This window comes from Lethenteron reissneri, chromosome 65 (assembly GCF_015708825.2).
Source record: "Lethenteron reissneri isolate LAM-NWPU_2019-01 chromosome 65, ASM1570882v1, whole genome shotgun sequence".
Taxonomy (NCBI): Eukaryota; Metazoa; Chordata; class Hyperoartia; order Petromyzontiformes; family Petromyzontidae; genus Lethenteron; species Lethenteron reissneri.
In genome coordinates this window covers 2,732,959-2,756,164 of record NC_083843.1, presented here as the reverse complement: position 1 = coordinate 2,756,164, position 23,206 = coordinate 2,732,959, and the positions used below count along the sequence as shown (strand labels likewise).

Genomic DNA, 23,206 nt, shown 5'->3' with positions numbered 1-23,206 from the left:
TTGCTCCCTCGCTCGGCGTGTCTCTGCTTTGTGCGCTCTCTCTCTCTCCACTGCTAGATGACGAGTTGGCACGACGCTCGGTGACGCCCGGTGACGTCTTGTCTGTTTACACTGGTCTTTGGTAGGTGTGCCCTCAAACACACGGCGCTGTCCTCTTCCTCACAGCCGTTTGACCAGGCTTTCTCCACTGCTTCGCGCTCTCTGCTTTGCACGCTTGGTCGACGCTTGGCGATCTCCGCCCTTTTACAGGTTGATTGCTTGTCGTCACTCGTCACTCTCTCTGCTCTGTGCTTCCCTTGTTCGTGCAGCTGCCAGCTTCACTCGCACTTAACTTCGTTCTGCGAGAAGCGACACCTGCTATCGGCATCGGTGTTTCGTTTCCTCACGACGCTCCGCCAGTCGGAGCACGGCTGAAACCCAGCCCCGACCCAGGTTGAACTCAAACTTCTGCGACTCGAACGACTCCTCCTCGTTCCATCACTTCTCGAGGCACAACCGCCCCAGCTCTCTTGCGAGCCCCCGTCGCAACGCTGCGTCGCAAGCCGAGTTGCGAGACTGAGCGCGACTCGGACAGACTGCTCTCAGACTGTCACTTTAACGATGTCTCGTCGTCCCATCTCACCTCGAGGCACGACTGCCACACCTCTCTTGCGAGCCCCGTCGCAACACCGCGTCGCACGCCGAGTTGCGAGACTGAGCACGACTCAACCCAGACTGCCTGTTCGCTGTGTGCGCCCGTGCCTAACTCAAAACGTGACTCCCCTCTCCTCTCTCCGCGTCTCTTGCAAGAGAAAACAAACAATGTCAGCACAAACCCCCCCCCCCCCCCTGTGACCTTTTTGCTCCCTCCTTGCTTGCCAGACCCCGCTGGAAGACAAAGGTGGCTGAGGAGATGTTTGCAATACATTTATGTGGTCCTGTGTGTTACATTTATTCTTGAATTATATTTTATGAGTTCCTTCGGTCTTAGTATCGGGGTTATCATTCGTCTATGTTTAATGAATATTCGTAATGATCCTCGTCACATTATTATTTTGGGGCTTCGCCAAGTTTAGTTCTCCAGAGATTGGTGTTTTATTCTGAGTTATATTTTAATGTCCTGAGGTTAAGCGTAACAATGTTTCCACTTAAGCTTTCTGGAATTCGTACTCTTTAGTTTTTAGGAAGGTCGTGTAGCTAGGAAACATATACTAATAATAAAAATATTATTGTTTGTTGGTTAATTATTTTTGTTAAGTTTCTACTTTTCGGTAAGGAAAACGTTAAGAAAACGCGAAGTTTCAACCGTTATTTACTCTGCACCTTATCTGTACATCTCCAGATGTCTTGGGAGGCTAGTCCATACATTTTTTTGTCCATCTGGATGTCTATGACCTCTCTGTGACCGAATTCTTATCATTTTAACCGCCCTCCATGTTTCATGGATTCCTGGTGTGCTTGTGAGGAGAAGTGAGTTGTTTTCATTGTTTAATACAAAAAAAAAGATATATAGATAAAATAAAAATATAATAAAAAAAAAAAATTTGAATTGTTCTTAATAAAAAAAAAGGGTATAGACACAACAGCACACAGAGAAAACCACGCCTCTGTGTCGAGACCTTAAATAGAGAGAGGGGCGGGGGCGGAGAGAGAGGGAGGGGTTAGAGAAATTAGCATGTCAATGAATGGCACGGTGAGTTGCACGGTGCAAAAGCTTGAGAAAATGAGGAGACCTGGAGAGACACACTGAATTAAATAACCTAGCAAAATTTGGAAATGTAATGTAATGCAACACAGAGAGTCGGTCAACACACAATTGACGCATTTCCTGGTTGATTTCGTTTTTCAAAGATTGGTAAGTTAGAAGTTAAGTGTGAAATTTTTATGAGATCTTAATTGATTTTGTTCACGCTTACGGCGACTTTCAGACCGCATTCCATTCTCTTCCTCTCCCCCCTCCTCTTTTCCGAACATAGATGGACTCGTCCATCTGAACACATGCCAAATCGCTGTCCGTGGTGCTGACGTTTAGAAAAAAACGCCACATTTTTCACATTTTCTTGCTGTGGATTTCACACCTGATGATGATTGCTTGTGTTGCAGTCGAAACGCCGTGAGAATTGTATTGTTTTATATTTTTATTATTTTCTTGTTTCCCTTCTACGTGACTTTACCGAAAGAACCAAGCATATAAATCCCTGCAGTCACGAAAGCTTTAAATCTAAATTTAAATTAATAATGTATGGATAATACATTTTACAAAAAACAAATTTAAAGAATAATAAATGCACCGGTCCCCCCTTGTGAAATGGTGGATGTTAGGGGCAGGCGAGTGTGACTAGCTGCGTCTTGTACAGAGCACGGAGTTGAGAGACACTCGGCGCATTGTGGACGTCCTGTGGGCAGGGCGTGCACGAGACGGCTCCTCCCCCCAGCGTCGGGTGAACAATCCCGGTGCGGTTTGGATGAACTTATTCACTCGCACGAACGCCACCCACCCATTCTACATCACATAAAGTACGGGGGAAATCACTGCTGTTGAGAATATATAAAACAAATTTATCAAAGAATCCACGCGTGACAGAAACCTCCGCATGTAGGCACAGGAGCGACAATATCAAAGTGAAGGAGTGTGCGTACATCAATGAGAATGGACGTGAGGGGTCGTGAGTGGCAACGCTGCCGAGCTGCTCACAGCGCAGTTGCTCGAGTGGAGGAGAGTCGAGATTGATGATGAACCCGAGTACCCAAACACATCTAACGCGATGGAGCAGGTGGAAATTAGTCCACTTGCTGTACTGCCATCTGCTGGCAAACCAGGGTATGGTGACCTCAGTGTCCAGGGAGAAGGGAGTGATTCACCTGGATTACAGGGGATTCCTCCCTCAATGGAATCCAGTGCTTGATTTCAGGCACGCATCACCATAGCTCGTGTTATGCAGGTACAGTAAAGTAGGTTGTTGGAGGGTAAGAAGAGGGTGGTTAGAAAGTCTGTGGAGAAGTTTATGAATGACAACAAAACAACTGAAGGCTTTAGCTGGTGGAGTAATAAGGGGTAAAGATGTCGAGAGAGATTGGTAAAGTTGGGTATTTCTGCCATGGGTGGAGCTATTCATCTACGAGCCACCCATTTCAATGCACGCAGTTTTTAGAATTAAAAATATATAATATTCACAGGCCGTGCGGATCGTGGGGGTTGTTTGGCCATACTTCACCACGCCAGCCATTACGGGTTGGTGGTAGACGTGTGATCTATAGACAGAGGTACATATTGCAGTACAACATTGGATTGTCCTGCTCTACCCTGTTCTACCCATATCAATGTCCAGCCTAGCAACTGGAAAATAACTGACTGACAGCGGAAAAGCAGCCTCAGATATTTTTGAGCTTCACAAATATTCGTGATCCACCAACCCACTCCCCCCCCCCCTCAAAAGGCTTCCACTCAGGTGGGCTCCACCGAGTTATGCTGATCAAGATGGTGGTGAAGCCTTTTCAGTCTGTGCGCGTGTTCTACTGACGATGCGCTGCACTTTACGAATTGTAATCTTCATCGTTTTTCAAAACAACACAATACATCAATAACACTGCCATTAAAAAGATATGCGTCTATATACACAATACGCGACGTTTATAGCAATTGCAATTCTTCTTAAACCCATTATGTATATGCTCTCAAGAAGAGCCATTGCCTGAAACGTCACCAGTTACGCGTTTTCTATTATCTGGCTATTGTTGACGAATGTGTTGAGAGTTTGTTATCTTTGCTTGTGCAGAACTACCAACGCAGTATAATCAAATAATACTAATTCTAAATCTACAAGTTAAATACGAGGTTTGTTTTACCTTGAGGACTGACAGGCCGCTTACAGTTTAAAATTACCTGCGACCTTTGGTGACAAACTAGAAGTGGAATGATTCAGCAAACACTGGCACAACGCTCAGCAGCATTCCAAAGGTGAGCGCCTGATCTCTTGAACGGCTACAATGCGAATAGTTTAAGCATGAGTTGTCATTCCATTGTGCACTTTAAACAAAAGCAAACAATTTACGTGACATGTTTCAGGCTATTTGGAGACAAACTGAGGGTATAGTCTATCGTCTCAAAGGTAATCGAAACTGCCTAAAATGCAGATATAGTAAGTTCACCATACATAGTATCCATACTTCGTTTCTAATATTTCTTGAAGTCTGCCTGACATTTTTCAGATGTCCCTACATTTCCAGATGTTTTTTTGTTATCGTCTACGGGATGAATGAGGTGCACTAAGCACCATCAAATGCAAATACTCCACGAGTGGTTGTCTGGGTTGGGCTGCGTGTTGACCGTCACGTCTCTCAAGCATTCTCCAGGTGCTAAAGTGGCCATTTACAGGCGGTCAATACGAAACACAAAATGTACTTTTACTGTGACTCCTTAAGATGTCAGCAGCGCGTTCTTCAATGCCCAGCCTAACCGAAGACAATGCACTTGGATTACGAGCGGATGTGAACAATTGAACGTTAAAATGAAGGAAAATTGCTTTCTCGTGATAAATACAATAGGAGCATAAAAATACAATCCGGATTGGTGAAGTAGGGTGGAGGCCCATTCAATGATCAAATCGTCAATGATGTTAGACATGGCGAAATATTTAACTCACATCACCAGATGAGCCTTGGCATCTCTTCAAAATGGACACTTAGCCAATCTCCTCCCTCCATCGGCCTCCCGGAATGTCACTTCATTATCAGCGGTCCAGCCATACAGTAGACGACGTCCGACTGCTCAGGCTGCCGGGGTTTCTCGGTCAAAACAGGGAGTCTTTGTCTGCGGAAACCGAACTTCCTTCGAGAGTCTCTCATGATTCTGACCTCGGCCTCGTGTTGTTCACGACCTTCGCATCTTCTATTGGCCGCCTCATTAAGAGCTTTAGCGTCAAACACCATCGCTTGCAGACACCTCAGTTGATTACACGGAAGAATAAAAGTAATAATATAGATAAGCAGTCACTACGACACCTTAATACAGTTATTGTTTTTAACCTGGGGTGCATGCATCCCCTGGGGGTGTAAGATGCCCTTTCTGGGGTTACGATACATGGCAGGTTTTTTGAAACACAAATTAAGAACGGGCACCTAAGTACCATAACGACTTTGTTTCATCAAACCCTATGTATTTATTAACATTGTACTTTTTAACGATTGATAACCAAATAGGTGCAAATCTAAGGTAAAGGTTAAGAACCACTGCCTTCATATATCTGTCCCTCCAAACAAAAACAACTGTATTTATTACAGAACTCATTAGGCGCATTACCTTATGGGAGAGTCACATGTCAGTAGCATTGGTAATTATACAAGAAGATTTTGCATTGGCTTTGACATTCAGTGTGTCATCAGTAGTCAAGTATACTTGAATCAATATTGGTGAACTATGCAGTTATTCATCAGTATTTCTTGCATGAATAAATACATTTTTCTCATATTGACTATCTAAATACTATAATTACAAAAAAAAAACAGACAATTTCTATTTTACAGTATTATTTAAAACATATGAATGCTATTTAACACCGTATATAACACGTAGTACATGATAATAACTAACATTAGTTACGTATTATATAATTTAACACGAAATATTATTTAGAAATGTATAATTTTGTATCGAACTAGGACCCATATCTTCAAGATAGGCACTTGCCTATTTCATCTGAAAGTTCACCAACATTGATTCGAGAAAGCTTGACTGCTGATGAGACACTGTTATGTCAAAATCATATCTGGAATGTGCTTCTACCGAATCAAAACTTTTGAAATGATGCACTGCCAGGAGTCAATTGGACTTATCGGTGTTATAAATAGCAATAAATAAATAATGACATATATTTTGTCAGCTTGTCTGTCTTTCACACAAAGTTGCTTGGTCACGCACCGCCAATTGAAAACCCCTACTACGACCGCTTTGGCTTCAAATTATTTTTCTCTGCGTGGAAACAAATCTCAGCTGAGAGCAGTGGCTCTCAACCGAGGAGTACACAGACCCCTGGGGGTACGTGGCAATGTCCCAGGGGGTAGGACGTAAGGTGATTTATAAAATACGTGAAATATCACAGACGTTAGAGTCATTGGTGAACAATCATGTATGAATCTGCCAAAATAAAATAACTACGATACAATTAATATTCGTATGGTAACCGAGAACGACGCAACATAGCTTTATAAACTCATTGATTGTAAACCACGTGGTTTCCAAGAGTAACCCGCGAGCTAGAACAAATGACGTCACGTATCCAGAGCGTCCGTTGTTTGCATTCGCTTGCAGTTACAAGCCAGTTAGGATACACCTCATACAATGGAAAGTTGGTTCAAGTATTGACATTCATTCTTCATGCATGTATTTCTCAGACCCATGATGGGTCAGGAAAGGGCTTTAGTCGGTTGAAACTAAATTCAACAAGGGGGGTAACAGTGGCCAACAAATGTTGAAAACCACTGCTCTAGGCTGCGATAACATGAGGGTGTCACTCAGCACTCCTCAGTTCGTCAATGAGTCCTCGCAGCTGAGTCTGACTCATATATATTTTTTAAAAATTGTTTTTTTTGTGTGATGCCATTTAATGCCGTCATAAACCAATAGCCTGAATCGGGACAGCTCTGTACAGGATCGATGTGCAACGTGAGGCTTATGGTTGTGCGTGACAAAATTACATCGCCTTTTGATGCTTACTAAGGGGGTTGGGGAGGCCTGAGGTGATTTAGGTAGAGCAGTGGATCTTCTTACTAGGGGAAGTGGGAGGCTTGAGGTGGTTTAGGTAGAGCAGTGGATCTTCTTACTAAGGGGGGTGGGGAGGCTTGAGGTGGTTTAGGTAGAGCAGTGGATCTTCTTACTAAGGGGGGTGGGAGGCTTGAGGTAGTTTAGGTAGAGCAGTGGATCTTCTTACTAAGGAGAGTGGGGAGGCTTGAGTGGTTTAGGTAGAGCAGTGGATCTTCTTACTAAGGGGGGTGGGGAGGCTTGAGGTGGTTTAGGTAGAGCAGTGGATCTTCTTACTAAGGGGGGTGGGAGGCTTGAGGTAGTTTAGGTAGAGCAGTGGATCTTCTTACTAAGGAGAGTGGGGAGGCTTGAGTGGTTTAGGTAGAGCAGTGGATCATCTTACTAAGGGGGGTGGGGAGGCTTGAGGTGGTTTAGGTAGAGCAGTGGATCTTCTTACGAAGAGGGGTGGGGAGGCTTGAGTGGTTTAGTTAGAGCAGTGGATCTTCTTACTCAGGGGGGTGGGGAGGCTTGAGATGGTTTCGGTAGAGCAGTGGATCTTCTTAACCTGGGGTGCACGCACCTCCTGGTGGTGGGATATGTCCTTCATGGAGGTGTGAGACAAATTAGGGCCGTCCATAAATGACGTCACGCGATTTTGGACGATTTTTGACCCCCCCTCATCGTCACACGGCGTCCCAAAAGTCAGACCCCCCCTCAAATTTGACGTCACAAAGCTCCCCCCCCCCAAAAAAAAAAAACATGCTTCAAATCGCTTTAAGCTATTGTCAATGTAGTGCGTATTTAATGTGGCGCTGCACTCTGATGTTTTAGGAGAAAACATTTATTTGAAGGTATATTTAATTAAGTAGAACGTGTTGTCTATATTTACTTAAAGTTGTGCATTTTGATGTGACGTCACATTTCTCAAACCCCCCCCCCCCATCATCACACATCGTCACAAATGTCTGACCCCCCCCCCCCTCCAGGTGCGTAACGTCATTTATGGACGGCCCCTTAAGTAGAGGTACGTAAGTACATCTACTTTGTTTCATCCAACCCTATTTATTTATTAGCATTGTAATTTTGTTAACGAGTGAGAACCAAAGCGGTGCAAGGCTGCAGTGACTGTGAAGAACCACTGATGTAGAGATATAGAGATCTACAGATGAGTGAGGAGGGGTTCAGAGTGGGGGTGGTCACACACAGTAGTCACGTGATGAGTGGGAGGCTTCAGCTGGTTTAGAGAAGAAGAGATACCGTCAGAACCTGCTGAGCACGACCCGCGTAAAAAGCCGATTTCGTTGTCGCGTTCTTTGTATAGGGGAACATTTTAACAACAACAAAAATAAATGAAATCTACAAAGTCTCTAAGAGTGAGAATATACAGCAGAGCTGGACAAGTAAATGTACCCGCCCCCATCATTCGCTTGACCAATGAGAGCATCGTATGCTCTCAACCAAGCAGATGCCAACCCCTCCCACCCAACCCCCACACGATTCGATTGTCACGGTTCGTGGTAACGATTTATTTAAAAATATATATTATTTAGATGTTGTCTTTTGACTTAAAACTTTCGTGACTGCAGGAATTCATATTCTTTGGTTCTTTCAGTAACGTCACGTAGATGGAAAAAATAATAATACAAATACAGTATAGTGAATAAAAATGTCACGACGTTTCGTTTAGAGGTTATCTCCCCAATGTGATCACGCTGCGTGTAGCTTGGTGTGAGTAGTCACGAGACCAGGGCAGAGTCTCGGGCTCCACCTAAAAGAATCCTCGCCACAGAAATGTCGACTGTGGGCCTCGCTAGGACCCGGGATTGAGAGCGCAGCGGTCAGCGCCTCCAGCCGCATCTCCCGCCGCTGTCGCCTTGTAGGAGCAGCACAGTGGAATGTGCTCGTGGGTACAGTACGTAATACTTATTGATGTTATTAAACTAAATGTGCTTTTGTTTTTATTAATAATGTTTACCATCTGTATGATTTTAGGTTTTTGATGCTATTTCATACTCTTAAAAAATCAATAGAGTTTGTAAATCTAAAGTTGAATCTAGACAGCTATGGACAGTCACCAATACATGCAAACAAAAAATACCCATCGCGTTGAATTTCGGCACGAAACTTGACAACATTCAATGTCCCCAAAGTAAAACCCCAGTTGGCTCTAGTGCAGCGAACATTACTCTCATATGCAGAGTGGGTGGGTAAAGGACTGCCATCGACTGTGCTTGTGGACCAGAGGTCTCCACTTTGAAGGTTTCTCAGAGGTGGCTCTTTGATGTCTACTTTCGTGGGCCGTTCTCTTAACACAGCTCTACCAAGGGATCAACACTCGATCCACTAATTTCATGACGTGACAACAATAGCACAAACAGGTTAAGCTGTGTGGAATGAATAAATATAGCGATGTCATCAAGAGGCTTGATGATATCACCAAGCGTCGTGGTGATATTGGTGCCACTTAATGGTGAACGCCGATTGCCGTTCATGTTATAAGCAGTCGGTGGGGCTGTGAGTGGTGAATAGTCGGCACGGGAATCTTCAGTCTCGGACAAGGTGAGATACGGTGACATCGCAAACAGTGGGTGTTGGAGGAAGGCAGAGTGGGTGATAGATTCACACTGCAAACAAAAGCCTCAAGATTCCAAGATGGGTCACGGGAGTCTATGACAAACTCCATCTCAGATGCCACAATGACATTCAAGCAACTCATTACATTGGGTAATTACGTGGAGATGGAATTACAGGACATCATTAAATATCTACAACTACACCAACTACTATTTATTTTACCAGGTATAGCCCACTGAGCGATGTAGAACTTTCTCAGAAGCGACCTGGCAACAAATGATTGCGCAATGAAGTGGCTTATCAGGTAGAAATGTATTGCAGCCAAGTACTCTAAACACGTGATTTTGATTCTAAATGTGAAGGGAAAAACCGGAGGACCCGGAGAAAATTCCACGTGACCACACGGAGAGAGACGCAAACTCGCAATATACAGCCAGCGTCAGATAAAACCCAGGTCCTCCTGTACACCAGGCGAGGGAGATAACATCTCCCCACTGTGACACCCAATCCATTGCTGTCTTACCATAGACACCGACTTGTGCACTGAGCTGTGGAAGGATGAGTCTATCTCTCGATAATCATCTCACGAATGAACTTTCGAAGCTGTGCCTCTTTGATTTATGTTAATATCAACAATAACTAATTTCTTTAAGTGTTTTTTTCTTTCCATTTGTTTTTTTTTTTAAGTAGATTATTTTGATATATTCTGTTAATTAAAGTAAAATCCCAACAGGTGTGTACAGTAGCCGTGTGCATTGTGTTTGTGCACATAGGATGCAGGTTCACATTCCAGGCAGTCTCATCATGTCAATAACGACAATGAAAATATTTTAAGAATTTTACTTCCTTCTTCACCGTCGCTATAAGAGAGAGGCTCTGGTCCAGCGTCTCTCTGAGCCACACAGCGTGCGATCCCAGCGAAGCCATGAGTCATGGCGAGCGCGACTCCCAGTGAGCGTGTGGATAGTGAGCTGCGCTGCTCCATCTGCCTGGACACGTTCATCTGCCCATCCACGCTGATTTGCGGACACTCGTTCTGCTCCCAGTGTGTGCCTGGAGGCCACCTCGGAGACGGCGAGCAGCTTCAGCTGCCCGCAGTGCCGAGCGACCTTCCCTGTACGATCCCAGCTGAGGAGGAACGTGGCCCTCGCCAACCTGGTGGAGCAGCTCAGAGTTGGAGACGGGATGGCCGCGGCCATCGTGTGTGACATCTGCAGTGATGGCCACACTCCTGCAGTGAAGACCTGCCTGAGATGCGAGATGTCCTACTGTTTTTCTCACTTTAGGCCTCACCAGGAGAATCCCAGGTTGAGAGACCACGCTGTGGTGGATCCTACTGCGAGCTTGGATGAGCGAAGATGTCCTAATCACAAAAGGGAGTTGGAATTCTACTGCACAGTAGAGAGCAGCCTGGTCTGCTCAACTTGCACCATCGCAGATGAACACACAGGACACAAGGTCCTGACGCTGAAGGATGAGCACGAAACACGGAAGGTGAGGCCCTCAGAGTGAGACACCATAACACGATCTGACCAAATCTGTTACTCGGCTACACAACATCTAATGAAAAACCTTATCGCGTGTTCATGCTCTCCCTTTTGAATCTCTGTCTCTCTGCCTGTGTAGCTAATCTTCTGGTTTGCATTCCAGGAAAGAGACTCAGGATGTATTGAATCCAAGGCTTTCATTAAACATACTTGCCGTATAAAGTAATTAAGTAGACATAGATTTGAGACTGATATCACAGCCACCTTAGAAACGATTATATTGAATTTTTCTTCTAAACTAGACAGCCGTGGTCACATGGGCCCATGTGTCCGAGTCGGTATGTACACTAAGCCAGCACGGCTCACACCGGCTGCTGCTACAATGAGGCATCAGCTTGCCCACTACCCGTGCCCCCCATCTGAGTCGCCGTACAAAGGCAGCGTGGAGATGAGGGCCTTCTCTGTGGAGGGGTCGATGTGGAGGGAAGGGCAGTGTGAGGGGTGGCTCAGGGTGCTGGAGTCTCCCCCTGGTGACGTTTCATCTTTCACTACAGACGCGCGTAGGGGAGGAGACGCGAGCGGTGGAGGAGAAGAGGAAGGAGGCAGAGGAGTCCATGAAGCGGATGGAGGCCGCTCGCAAGGAGGCGCAGGTACCGTGTCCGGAAGTCGTGGAGATCAAAATTATTTCAAGCGAACTTCGTGCATCTTCATAACTTTGATACCTACTAACTATATAATTCACTTTGGAACTCAACATTAACTACAAGTGGGTTTCACTTTTACCACATTCGATATCCGCATCGGCGAGTCTGCCGTGAGGGTGGGTTTCTTGGCATTGCGTCTTCCACTCCTGTGGAAAAAACAAAAGTGTAGAGAGCGCCACGGATTCTAGGGGTGGGGCTTTCATACAGCTGTTGTACTGCACAGGAGGTCATGCACCGGCACGGACGCAGGGGCACGAACACTGCACAGCTGCACCTCACGCCGTCCCTAATCGCATCACCGGAGTTTATTTTAACAAAAACAATTTTTTTTATTTTACCAGGTAAGGCCCCACTGAGCTGTGTAGATTTTTTTCAGAAGCGACCCTGGCTGTCATAAATGATAGTAGCTCATCTAATTTGCTGACATCATCATTACGTGAAAATATATAGCAGCAGACCCATAGAGATACATAGAGACCCATAGAGATACATAGAGACCCCTAGAGATACACATAGACTCATAGACTAAACTATTTTTTATTTCACCAGGTAAGGCCTCACTGAGCCATGTAGCTCTTTTTCAGAAGGAACCTGGCTATCACAAATTATAGCTAAATTAAATGGCTTATCAGGTGGAAATTGATAGCAGAAAAATACTCCAAATACGGTACTCTAAACGCTTGCTTGAACTCGGAGACACTCTTGGGCTCTGCGGGTTGTTCACAGCAGATAACGAATGCCTTGAACTCTAAACCCGAGTCGGACTTGTGGGAAAACCCGACCTGGATTATGCCGATTCTAGATGTGGAGAGAAAAGCCGGAGGTCTCGGTCAAAAATCTAGGCAGGCATCATGGTCGTGGTCGTACCCACGACCACCTGTATATCAGGCAAGGAGGTTAACATCTCGCCACATCTCGTCGGACCCAGGTGGGGAACGCCCCCGACTCGGAGTGCCCGAGTCTCAACATCCACGACCACAGCGCCCTCTAGGGGAGAAACAAAAAGAGAGCGGCACCCCTTTTGCTCCCTTGGCATGGGTCGACTCAGTCCCATGGGCACCTCGTCCCTTGGGCATGATTCACCACTAGGGAATATTATTTCATTATTTGCCAGGTAAGGCCCTACTGAGCTGTATAGCTCTTTTTCCAAAGTGACCTGGCTATTACAAACTAAAGCTCCACCAAGTGGTTGACATCATCATTATCACGTGGAAATTTATAGCAGCAGCCAAATATACATAGAGACCCATATCGATACATAGACAACCATAGAGATACTAGACCCATAGAGATACCTATACATGTGTAGTGACTGTGAATGTCACTGTGTGGTGCCGGCCTTGCGAGGCTACGACAGATAATGTAATTGTGTGCAGCCTGGTTACTGGGCACAGTACCAGCCCTGTCGGGGCTTGCGTGAGCGCTGGTTAGAGCAGAGGCACCACGTACAGTGTGCGGTGCAGGCTCCCGGTGAGGGAGCGAGAGAGAGTTGACCTGCCGACACGTGACCAGATGATATTGGAGGAGGGTCACCAGTGAATGGGGGCCGCTGGGTGGTCATGTGGTCTAGAAGAGCTCTCGGAAGCCTTCGGGAAAGGGCCAGAGAGATCGAGGTGGGCGGAGCAAGAGGCGAAGCCAGCCCCAGCCGGGCCAATATAACGGGTCCCCGTGTGGGGCTCGGGGTTCTTGATTGTTGGTGAGTGAAGGTCCAAGTCGGGTTGAAGAAGCCTCTAGCCACGCGGTCCGGGACCCAGCTCGTGGTCCGGACCGGGATAGCGGGACCGTGTCTAGTTCTGCCGTAGCGTAGTTAGATGGGCGTTCAGCACCTGAGTGTAGGTTACGTAATGTTGTGTTGAGTTGATGTAATAAATATTGTTGCTCCCAAGACAACGTCTGCAACTCAGTTGGACTCACTACACATGCATAGAGATATATAGGCAAAAATAGAGATACAGAGGGACCCCGAGAGAGAAATAGAGACCCATAGGGACCCATAGAGAGCAATAGACTAAACTATTTTTTTATTTTATCAGGAATGGCTCCACTGAGCTGTGTAGTTTATTTTCCAGAAGCGGCCTGTCTATTACAAATGAGAGCTCAAAAAAGTGGCTGATTGTAATGTGGAAACTGATAGCAGCCAAATACTCTAAATGCGCAACGTTGATCCTAAATGTCGAGGCAAAAACCGGAGGACCCAGAGAAAAATCCACACAACCACAGAGCGAACGAACCTCAAATATACATCAGGCGTCAGGGTCAGGATCGAACTCCAACCTGCTGTATACCAGGTGAAGGAGATAACATCTCCTAGCCACCACGGCGCCCACACGCACACACGGAGTGGCTCATGACTCAGGGAGCCAACTGTCGTCCTCGCGTCTCCGCAGGAATCGGTTGCTGGGATCAGGGATCGCGTCATGGGGAAGTTCGCCCACCTAAGGAAGGCTCTGGACGAGGACGAGAGGGAGGCTCTACATCGCGTGGCCGTGAAGGAGCGTGAGCTGCTGTCCCGGATAGACGAGGACATCGCTCGTCACAAGCAGGAGATCGGCGAGCTCCAGGCGGCGGCCGCTCGCCTGCGCGCTCTGCAGCACGAGAGGGACTCGCTCGCTTTCCTGCAGGTGGGGAGTGCCTCTGTGGAGACGCCATTTGTGTCCAATACAACAGAGTGAGCAGTGGCAGTGAGACTCGTGGTCCAAGGGTAGAGACTTCACTCATGATCTCTCTCTCTTCCACAGGGGCACCTGGAGGTGATGAGCAGGTACAGATCCTTAACGTCTCACGGTTAAACACTCACAACACAGGATGTGAGTGTTAGACACACTGGCTGTGTAGACACAAGGGCTCTGTGTGTTAGACACAGGGTGTGTGTGTTAGACATGTGAGACACTGACTGTGTGTGAGATACTGGCTGTGTGTGAGACACTGGCTGTGTGTGAGACACGGGCTGTGTGTGAGTCACCGGCTGTGAGTGAGACACCGGCTGTGTGTGAGACACTGGATGTGTGTGAGACACGGGCTGTGTGTGAGACACTGGCTGTGTGGGATACACAGGCTGTGTGTGAGACACTGGCTGAGTGTGAGACACCGGCTGTGTCTGAGACACTGGCTGTGTGTGAGACACGGGCTGTGTGTGAGACACTGACTGTGCGTGAGACACTGACTGTGTGTGAGACACGGGCTGTGTGTGAGACATGGGCTGTGTGTGAGACACTGACTGTGGGTGAGACACTGGCTGTGTGTGAGACACTGGCTGTGTGTGAGACACGGGCTGTGTGTGAGACACTGACTGTGTGTGAGACACGAGCTGTGTGTGAGACACGAGCTGTGTGTGAGACACGAGCTGTGGGTGAGACACTGGCTGTGTGTGAGACACTGGCTGTGTGTGAGACACGGGCTGTGTGTGAGACACTGACTGTGTGTGAGACACGAGCTGTGTGTGAGACACTGGCTGTGTGTGACACACTGGCTAAGCGTGAGACACTGGCTGTGAGTGAGACACTGCTGTGTGTGAGACACGGGCTGTGTGAGACACGGGCTGTGTGAGTCACTGGCTGTGTGTGAGACAAGGGCTATGTGTGTGACACGGCCTGTGCGTGATACACGGGCTGTGTGTGAGACACTGGCTACGTGTGAGACACGGGCTGTGTGTGAGACTGGCTGTGTGTGAGACAGGGGCTATGTGTGTGACACGGGCTGTGCGTGATACACGGGCTGTGTGTGAGACACTGGCTGCGTGTGAGACACGGGCTGTGCGTGAGACACGGGTTGTGTGTGAGACAATTGGCTCTGTGAGAGACACAGGCTCTGTGAGAGGCACAGGTTGTGTGTGAGACACGGGCTGTGCATGAGACAATGGCTGTGTGTTAGACACTGACTGTGCGTGAGACAGTGTCTGTGTGTGAGTTGCTGCTGTATGAGACACGGTCTTTGTGTGAGACACAGGCTGTGCGTGAGTTAATTGGCTCTGTGAGAGACACTGGCTGTGTGTGAGACACGACCTGTGTGAGACACGGGCTGTATGTGTGGGTGCTATGGATGCTGAGTGTTCCAATGTTGTGGTTAAAATAGGCTGTGTGTGATGCTGTTGGTGGTTGTCCCAGGAGAGAGATTCCAAAGGAATCTGCACCCCCACCTCCTACTTCACTGGACGCCATCACGGTCCACTCCCTTGAAAGGGCCATGCGCAGACTCCTGCCTCTCGTCTGTGAGTTCCTCAGTCTTGCACCCGCGTGTCCCGCTGTGTTGGACTGCACTTTTGTGCTCCCCACCTTCATCAACTTTTCAATTTATTTTACCAGGTAATGAACCCACTGAACCATGTCGCTCTTTTTTCGGAAACAACCTATCAAAAATGACAGGTCTACGAAGTGGCTCATCACGTGGATATTTATAGCTGCAGCCAAATCTTCTGAATGCAAATTTATTCTAAATGTGGAGGGGAAAACGCCAGGAACAATCCATGCCACCACGGGGAGAGAGACGCAGCTTCTGAAAGAGAGCGACATGGATCAGTGGGCCCTACCTGGTGAAATGAAATTAGTTTAACAGTTTAATTTTTTTACCAAAACCTACTGCTGGGTACTGGGGCAAGTGCTGTTAGCGAGTAGCAGCACCTATGAAGGCCGGCACGGCACACGAGGGGGTGGGTGGCCAGCACCACGCCCGTCCGCCTTTGTCTCTTTCGTGCCGAATGTTTATACATGAAACCAGCAGAGGGAAGTGCAGCGTGAACCATTGTTGTACTGTACTTCTACGCTTCAACATTCATGATCCCCACCATCGCCAATGCGCACCGACCAGAGTGGTGAAGTATGGTCACGTAACCCCCCTCAGGAAGCGCACGGCGCAGGGAGGCGCTCATCCAGAAGCGGAGTGACACAATGTCTGTGCGTGGATGTGAGTGTGCAAGGCTGTGGTGGCCATTGTACAGTCGTCGTGTTTGTAGAGAGACGCTGTGAGAGTGGCATTCACATTGTGGTGCTGGTGTAGCGATGTAAATGGGCTGTGTACACTTACCTGTAGGGGCAGACACAGTCCAGCAGGGCCAGTCGTTATATCCCTAGCCCCAGAGCAGGAGGGGGCTGTGGGGTGTTCTAAGATCCCCCGAGACCCCTCCCAATGGGAGGGGGCTGCTGGGTGTCTTGGGATCCCCCGGAGCCCCCTCTGGAACCTTCGGGAAGGTAGGCGGAGTCAGGGCTGACGTACCCAGGCTGTGTATAAAAGCCGGACCCCTGGAAGGGTCCGGGGCCAGTCCAAGACAAGCAAGAGGATCAGCTAGATAGGACCCTGGGACCTTTAGCCCCGCTGACTTTGTCAGGGCCGGGACTCTGTGTGGCTCACTGGTGAGACCCTGGGAACCCCCGGCCCGATGTCCTTGTGAGGGCTGGATCTGAGTGGACCAGTGGTCGGAACCCGGCTAAGTCGGGTTAGAGTAGCCTCCCCGAGGCACCCATAGCCGGAGGTCCCAGAGTTGTGGTCCCGTGTTAGGGCACGTTAGCCTGGAGGCAGTACCTCCCTAGGCAGTGGTTATAGAAGGGCCATTGCCCTGAGTGTGCCGGGATTGTACTGCCGAGTATTGTGTTAATAAGAAGAAGATTAATAAATAGTGTTGCCTCCAAGATCCGTCCCCGACGTCTCCAGAATCCACAACACTACACTGGCATCATCGCCACTGTTCACTGCCACTGTACACACACCCTTGGTACTGTTAGTATAGCGGGTAGTTTGTGATAAACTACCTCAGGGCGTGACGTCCCTGCCTTACGCGAGTCCCAGGCACAGCTGGCCCGCTGTTAATACCTGGTAAGGGCCCCTCCCAGGGCCACGCGGTTTTCTCACTGCCTTGTGAGTGTCTCAGCTAACTGAGTAAACCCCTACAGAAAATCAGGAGTGGGGCCCCTCAGGCGGTTTTGCGATGCACTGCGGCACATTCCCGGTAGCCCCTGCAGCCAAGCTGGTACCAAACGTTGTGCTATGCACTCCTTTGGACATCACCAGCAAGGCCGAGGGGGGGATCCTGACGCATGGGCAACCCAGGATTTCCAGAGTAACCTGCCCAGGCTTTGCGCCAACAAGAGGTGCAAAATGGGGAGAGGACACTCCTCGGCCACCTAATCATGGCCAAGAAACACGGATGGCAGCAGTCACGAGTTATAAGATCATTTTAGATTGGCGAAAAAAATGGGCGCCATGGGTTGCCATCGTCGGTGGGAGGGGTCATTGCACCCCAATGGATAGCTACCGCCCGCCTCATGCTGGGCAGCCCCCGGCCAATAAGGTGCTTTCCCACAACGACTCACCTGCTCCAATGGGTGCTTGGAGCTTATGGTTCGCAATTGTTTAAAAATCGCGGACAAACCGACAATAGTACGATGCGAAGCCAACGAAGCTACGCACCGCCACGACAGATGTGGGAGTCGGCCACGTCTGGACACAAGCCGTTTTCTCTGGATCCGTGGTGACACTTGACGCACTAACAATGTGTCCCAAATACTTCACAGGTGGTTGCAGCACATGGCATTTCTGGGGTTTAAATTTTAAGCCCGCAGCACGCACTTTAACGAACACAGACTCAAGGCGATGCAAGTGCTCGTCAAACGTACGGCACAAGCCCCGCGAACCGGCCTTAATGGACAGATGCTGCAGGCTAGCAGCTCAAAGATGGCCTCCAAAATAATGGTGGCAGATGCCTCCGTATCCACCAAGAGGCGAACTTCCACCCCTTGCACGCATACCGCCAACGCTGAGGAGCCGGCAGCTGCCGCCACCATCCGGTGCACAAGCGCGTCCCAATGGCGGGTCTGTCTGGGCCACCCAGCGGGTGACAACAATGGTGCACCTGACCCCTCAAAGACGACCCCATGATGATGGGCCCTAGTCCCGCTAGATGCATGAGGTGAGGGTAGCAGCCGTGCGGGTGATGCGTCGCGACTCACCTGGGGTCCGGGGCCCGATGCTGACGAGGGACCGGGAGGGGCCAGAGACGGCTTGTTGAAGGCTCCCGGGGCATTCCGGCAGCCCCGCTCAATGTGGCTCTGCTGGCCACAGTGGAAGCAGACCACAGCGGCAGCGTCCTGTGGACGGGAAGGTCTCGGCCGTCCCTGCTGCTCCGACCACCTCCACTCATTCCGTGACGCTCAGGCATTGCCAGGGCCGCGAGGGTGTCCACTCCCTGAGAGGCGGCTCCCCCCTTTGGTGCCGGGACCCCCACGCACGCCGCCATCCGGGGCTGTTGGCGGAGGGAGAGGTGCACCTGAATGTTCTCGGCCACCACCAAGGACGTGATCTGGTGATCGTTGTTGATCGACAAAGCGATCCCCAGCTCCCGTGCAAGGTCAAGTAGCTGTTCCAGGGCCATCGAGTTCAGTGCCCTGCCTTCCAGGTCAGGGTATGTGGCCTCTGCCATGGCCAGGAGCGAACAGCGGAAGGCCAATGGCAGTTCCCCCTCCTCCCGCCGCCGTAGCGAGAACTTCAGGCGTGCACTGGATGGTGGCTCGAAGACATTGGCCATCTGAATATAAGCCGCCGGAAGCGTAGCCTTATCGGCCCGGCGGGATTGACTTGAAAGCCTGCAGTACCCTCTCATCCAAACAGGTCGGAAGGGCCCACAACGCCTCCTCCATGGGCCAGCGAACGACACATATGCCGCGTCGAACCGGTCCTGGAAGGCCAACCAGTCGCTCACCTTTGCGACGAACGGCGCGAAGTGGGGCAACCGGCGCAGCCCTTGGCCACGCGGCGCGGCAAAGTGTGGAAGCCCCGCAGCTCACCCGAGGGCCACAACGCAGACGTGGCAATGGGCGACTGCATTGCGGCCCTCGTAGGTCACACTGGAGACGCGGCGATGAGCGGCTGCATTGCGGCACTCGTAGGCCACACCGGAGATACGGCAAGGTGCATTGGCGTTGCGGCCCCCGTGGGATATGCCGCAGACGCGGAGAGGTGCGGAGGCGTTGCAGTACTCGTGGCCCACCCCGCCGGCATGGCGAGGTGCGGAGCCGCAGCAGCAGTAACCTCCGGCGACGAAGTGAGGAGCGGCGGCATTTCGGCACTCATAGGCCACGCTGGAAATGCGGCAAGGTGCGGTGGCGTTGCGGCCACTGTGGGCCACGCCGTAGACGCGGCGGTATGTTACGCGGCTGCGGCGGCCCCTGCGGCCCACCCCACTGGCGTGGCGAGGTGCAAAGCTGCGGCAGCAGCCGCGGCTACCCCCGGCGACGTGGCAAGGGGCGGCGGCGTTGCGGCCTCCCCGGGTCATGCCGTAGATGCAGCGGCATTATATGGGGCTGCGCCAGCTCCCGCGGCCAGCCCCGCCGGCGCAGTGAGGTGCGGAGCCGTGGCAGCAGCAGCGGCAACCTCACGCGACGCGGCAAGGGGCGGCGGTGTTGCGGCCTCCACGGGCCACACCGTAGACGCGGCGGTATAATACGGGGCCGAGGCAGCCCTTGCGGCCCACCCTGCCGGCGCGACAAGGTGCGGAGCCTCGGCCGTAGTTGCAGCAACCCCCAGCGATGCGGCAAGGGGTGACGGTGTTGCGGATTTCACGGGCCATGCTGTAGATGCGGCGGCATGATACTGGAGCCGCGGTAGCAGCCGCGGCCTATCCCGGCGGCGCAGTGACACACGGAGCAGTGGTGGAAGCCGCTGCCCACTCCGGTGGTGCGGCGAGGATGGCACCCGCGGACATACCTGGGACCCCCCCAGAGGGCGCAGCGTGGTGCGGAGCAGCTTCATCGCCGGCGGCCAGCTCCACAAGCGCGGCGCGCAGAGGAACCACGGCTGCGCCAGCGATGAACAGCGGCGTCGCGGCGTCCATGGCACCGACTTGCGGCGTCGCAGCAACAATGGCGGCCATTTGCGGCGCCCCGGCCAACATGGCCACCGCTGGCTGCATCGCCACCAACATGGCGGCCATCTCCCGTGGCGCACCCGGTGTGGAAATGGTGCTGCTTTCAAAATTAGCAGCTGCCAAATTGGCGGGGATCCGCCGCTCCAACTCCGAGTGTGGGCCGTGTGAGGGCATCCGCGCACCCACCTCGGTGATCGTGGTGAAGAGCTGCACCATCCCCCACAGGAGCAGTTGTATCTGCTCCGCAAAGGTGCTCCCCGCTTCCGGCAGCGGTGTGCTGGGACCCCCAGCCGCCATCTCCTCCTGCCCCACCGAGTTCTTCTCCCCGCGGCTCGTCTCCGGGGCCACGGGCCCCGGGGTCACTGCCTGAGCCTCCTCCACATCGTCGGTACTCTCTAAGTGTTCTGCCGGTGAGTTCTTATGCCGCGCTGCCCAATTTAGACATAGCGGCGGCAAGCGCAGGCACTTCTAACACCAGTTGAGTTAACTAATCGACGACGACTCTGAGACGACGTGTAAGTTAATGGCTTTCGCCGGAAGGTTTATTAAGATATTGCAAATAACACACGGGTGTAACAACTTCCCAGGGTTTAGGGGTCCTGGGCTAGGTCCCACTGGTTCCCGACAAAGCCGGCTGCCCCGTGCTGCCTCCTCTGCGCTGGCCGTGGGTTCAGCCAACACGGCCGACCGAGTAGCGCAGCCACCTCCAGCCCTGGCGCTGTGCAATCCCCTATTCCTACCCCTTGCCCCTGGCTCCCCGTTCCATGTTACTCCGACCCTAGACTCCCGCTACGACCCTGCTTATGTCACGGGGTCCCCCTTAAGTACTAGAGGAGATATGACGTCATTGTGCCGCCCAGCGCGCATGACGTCACGTCCCTATTTTACTCCTCTACACACTGATACTAACAAATATTAGTATGTGTAAACTGATACTAACAAATACTAATATGTGTACACTAATACTAATGAATATTAGTATGTGTACACCAGTACTAATGAATACCAGTCCTGTATTTATTTGTCATACATGTGATAATCAGTGTTACGTATCAACGTATCACGTACTGCGGTATGACCACAACAACACAACAGACAACACAACACCAGCGCGTGTGTATGTACACGCCACGTGTGTGTGTGTGTGTGTACACGCCACGTGAGTGTGTGTGTGTACATGCCACGTGTGTGTGTGTGTACACGCCGCGTGTGTGTGTGTACACGAGTTGTAGTGACGGCTGTGCGGGCGTCGTAACTGTCCTCTCCACAGATGGACGCTCACCGACTCTGGACACAAACTCAGCCCACGACGACTTCCTCCAGATTTCCTCGGATCTCAGGACGGTGACACGGAGCGATGTTCCCCAGGGTCGCCCCCATCACCCACACCGCTTTGAGTGCTGGCCACAAGCCCTGTGCTCTGAGAGCTTCTCGTCGGGTCAGCACTACTGGGAGGTGGACGTGGGGAGAGCGGGGTGGTATCGGGTTGGAGTCGCGTACGGGACGATCCCACGGAGAGGGCGTGGTGATGAGTGCGGCCTGGAAGGGAGTGACGTCTCCTGGTGTCTACAGAAACGTGGCGCCAGATTCTCAGTGCGGCATGGCGGGGTAGCGACCTCACTGTCGGTGCCGGAGCCTCCGCAGAGAGTTGGGGTTCATCTGGACTGGGACGCGGGGCTGCTGTCGTTTTACAGCGCTGACTCTATGGCACCGTTGCACTCATTTCACCAAACCTTCCCTCAACCCCTACACCCTGGGCTGTGGGTGGGGTTTAACGGTGCCTCAGTGAGGATTGTGGATCTGAGTGGTGCGTCCTGAGAGAAGTGAACGTGAACAGCGCAGAGGGCAGAAAAATCGACGCATGGCGCTCGCCACCCTCGTGTTGTGTTGGTGGATCACCACAAACACAACAACCATCACCAGAACCACCACAACAACAATCTCCACCAAAACAACAATAACCACCACAACAACAATCACGACTACAATAAAAACCACTAACAAAACAACCACCACTACAACAAACACCACCACTACAACCACCACAACCACCACCACAGCAACTACAACCACCACCACAACAACCACGACCACAAACACTACCACAACAACCACGACAACTACTGAAACTACCACAACAGCCACCACAACCACCAGAACTACTACAACCACCACCAGAACCACCACAAGCACCACAACCACCGCCACCACAACCATCACCACCACAACCTCCACCAAAACCTCCACCACAACCACCACCACGACAACCACCACCAGAACCACCATCACCACAACCACCACGACCACCACCACAACTTCCACAACCACCACAACAACCTCCACCACAACCATCACCACCACAACCTCCACCACAACCAGAACCACTACGACCACCACAACCACCGCCACCACAACCATCACCACCACAACCTCCACCACAACCTCCACCAGCACGACAACCACCACCAGAATCACCACCACAACCACTACAACCACCACCACAACCATCACTACCACAACCTCCACCACAACCAGAACCACAACCACAACCACCAGCAAAACCACAACAACCACCACCACAACAACCACCATAACCACCACAACCATCACATCCACAACCTCCGACACAACCTCCACCACAACCACCACCATAATCACCACCATAACCACCAGCACAACCACGATCACAACCACCACCATAACCAGCACCACAACCACCACCACAACCACCACCATAACAACCACAACCATCACCACATCCTCCACCAAAACCACCACAACCATCACCACCACAACCACCACAACAACCATCAGCACAATCACCACCACAACAACAATCACAACCACCACCACAACAATCACCACCACAACCACC

At 50.8% G+C, this 23,206-nt stretch overlaps 1 pseudogene; it reads left to right on the top strand.

The window, feature by feature from the left end:
* Positions 1–10,221: 10,221 nt before the first annotated feature.
* LOC133359410 (E3 ubiquitin/ISG15 ligase TRIM25-like) lies at positions 10,222–22,485 on the top strand (annotated as a pseudogene).
* The last annotated feature ends 721 nt before the right edge of the window (positions 22,486–23,206 follow it).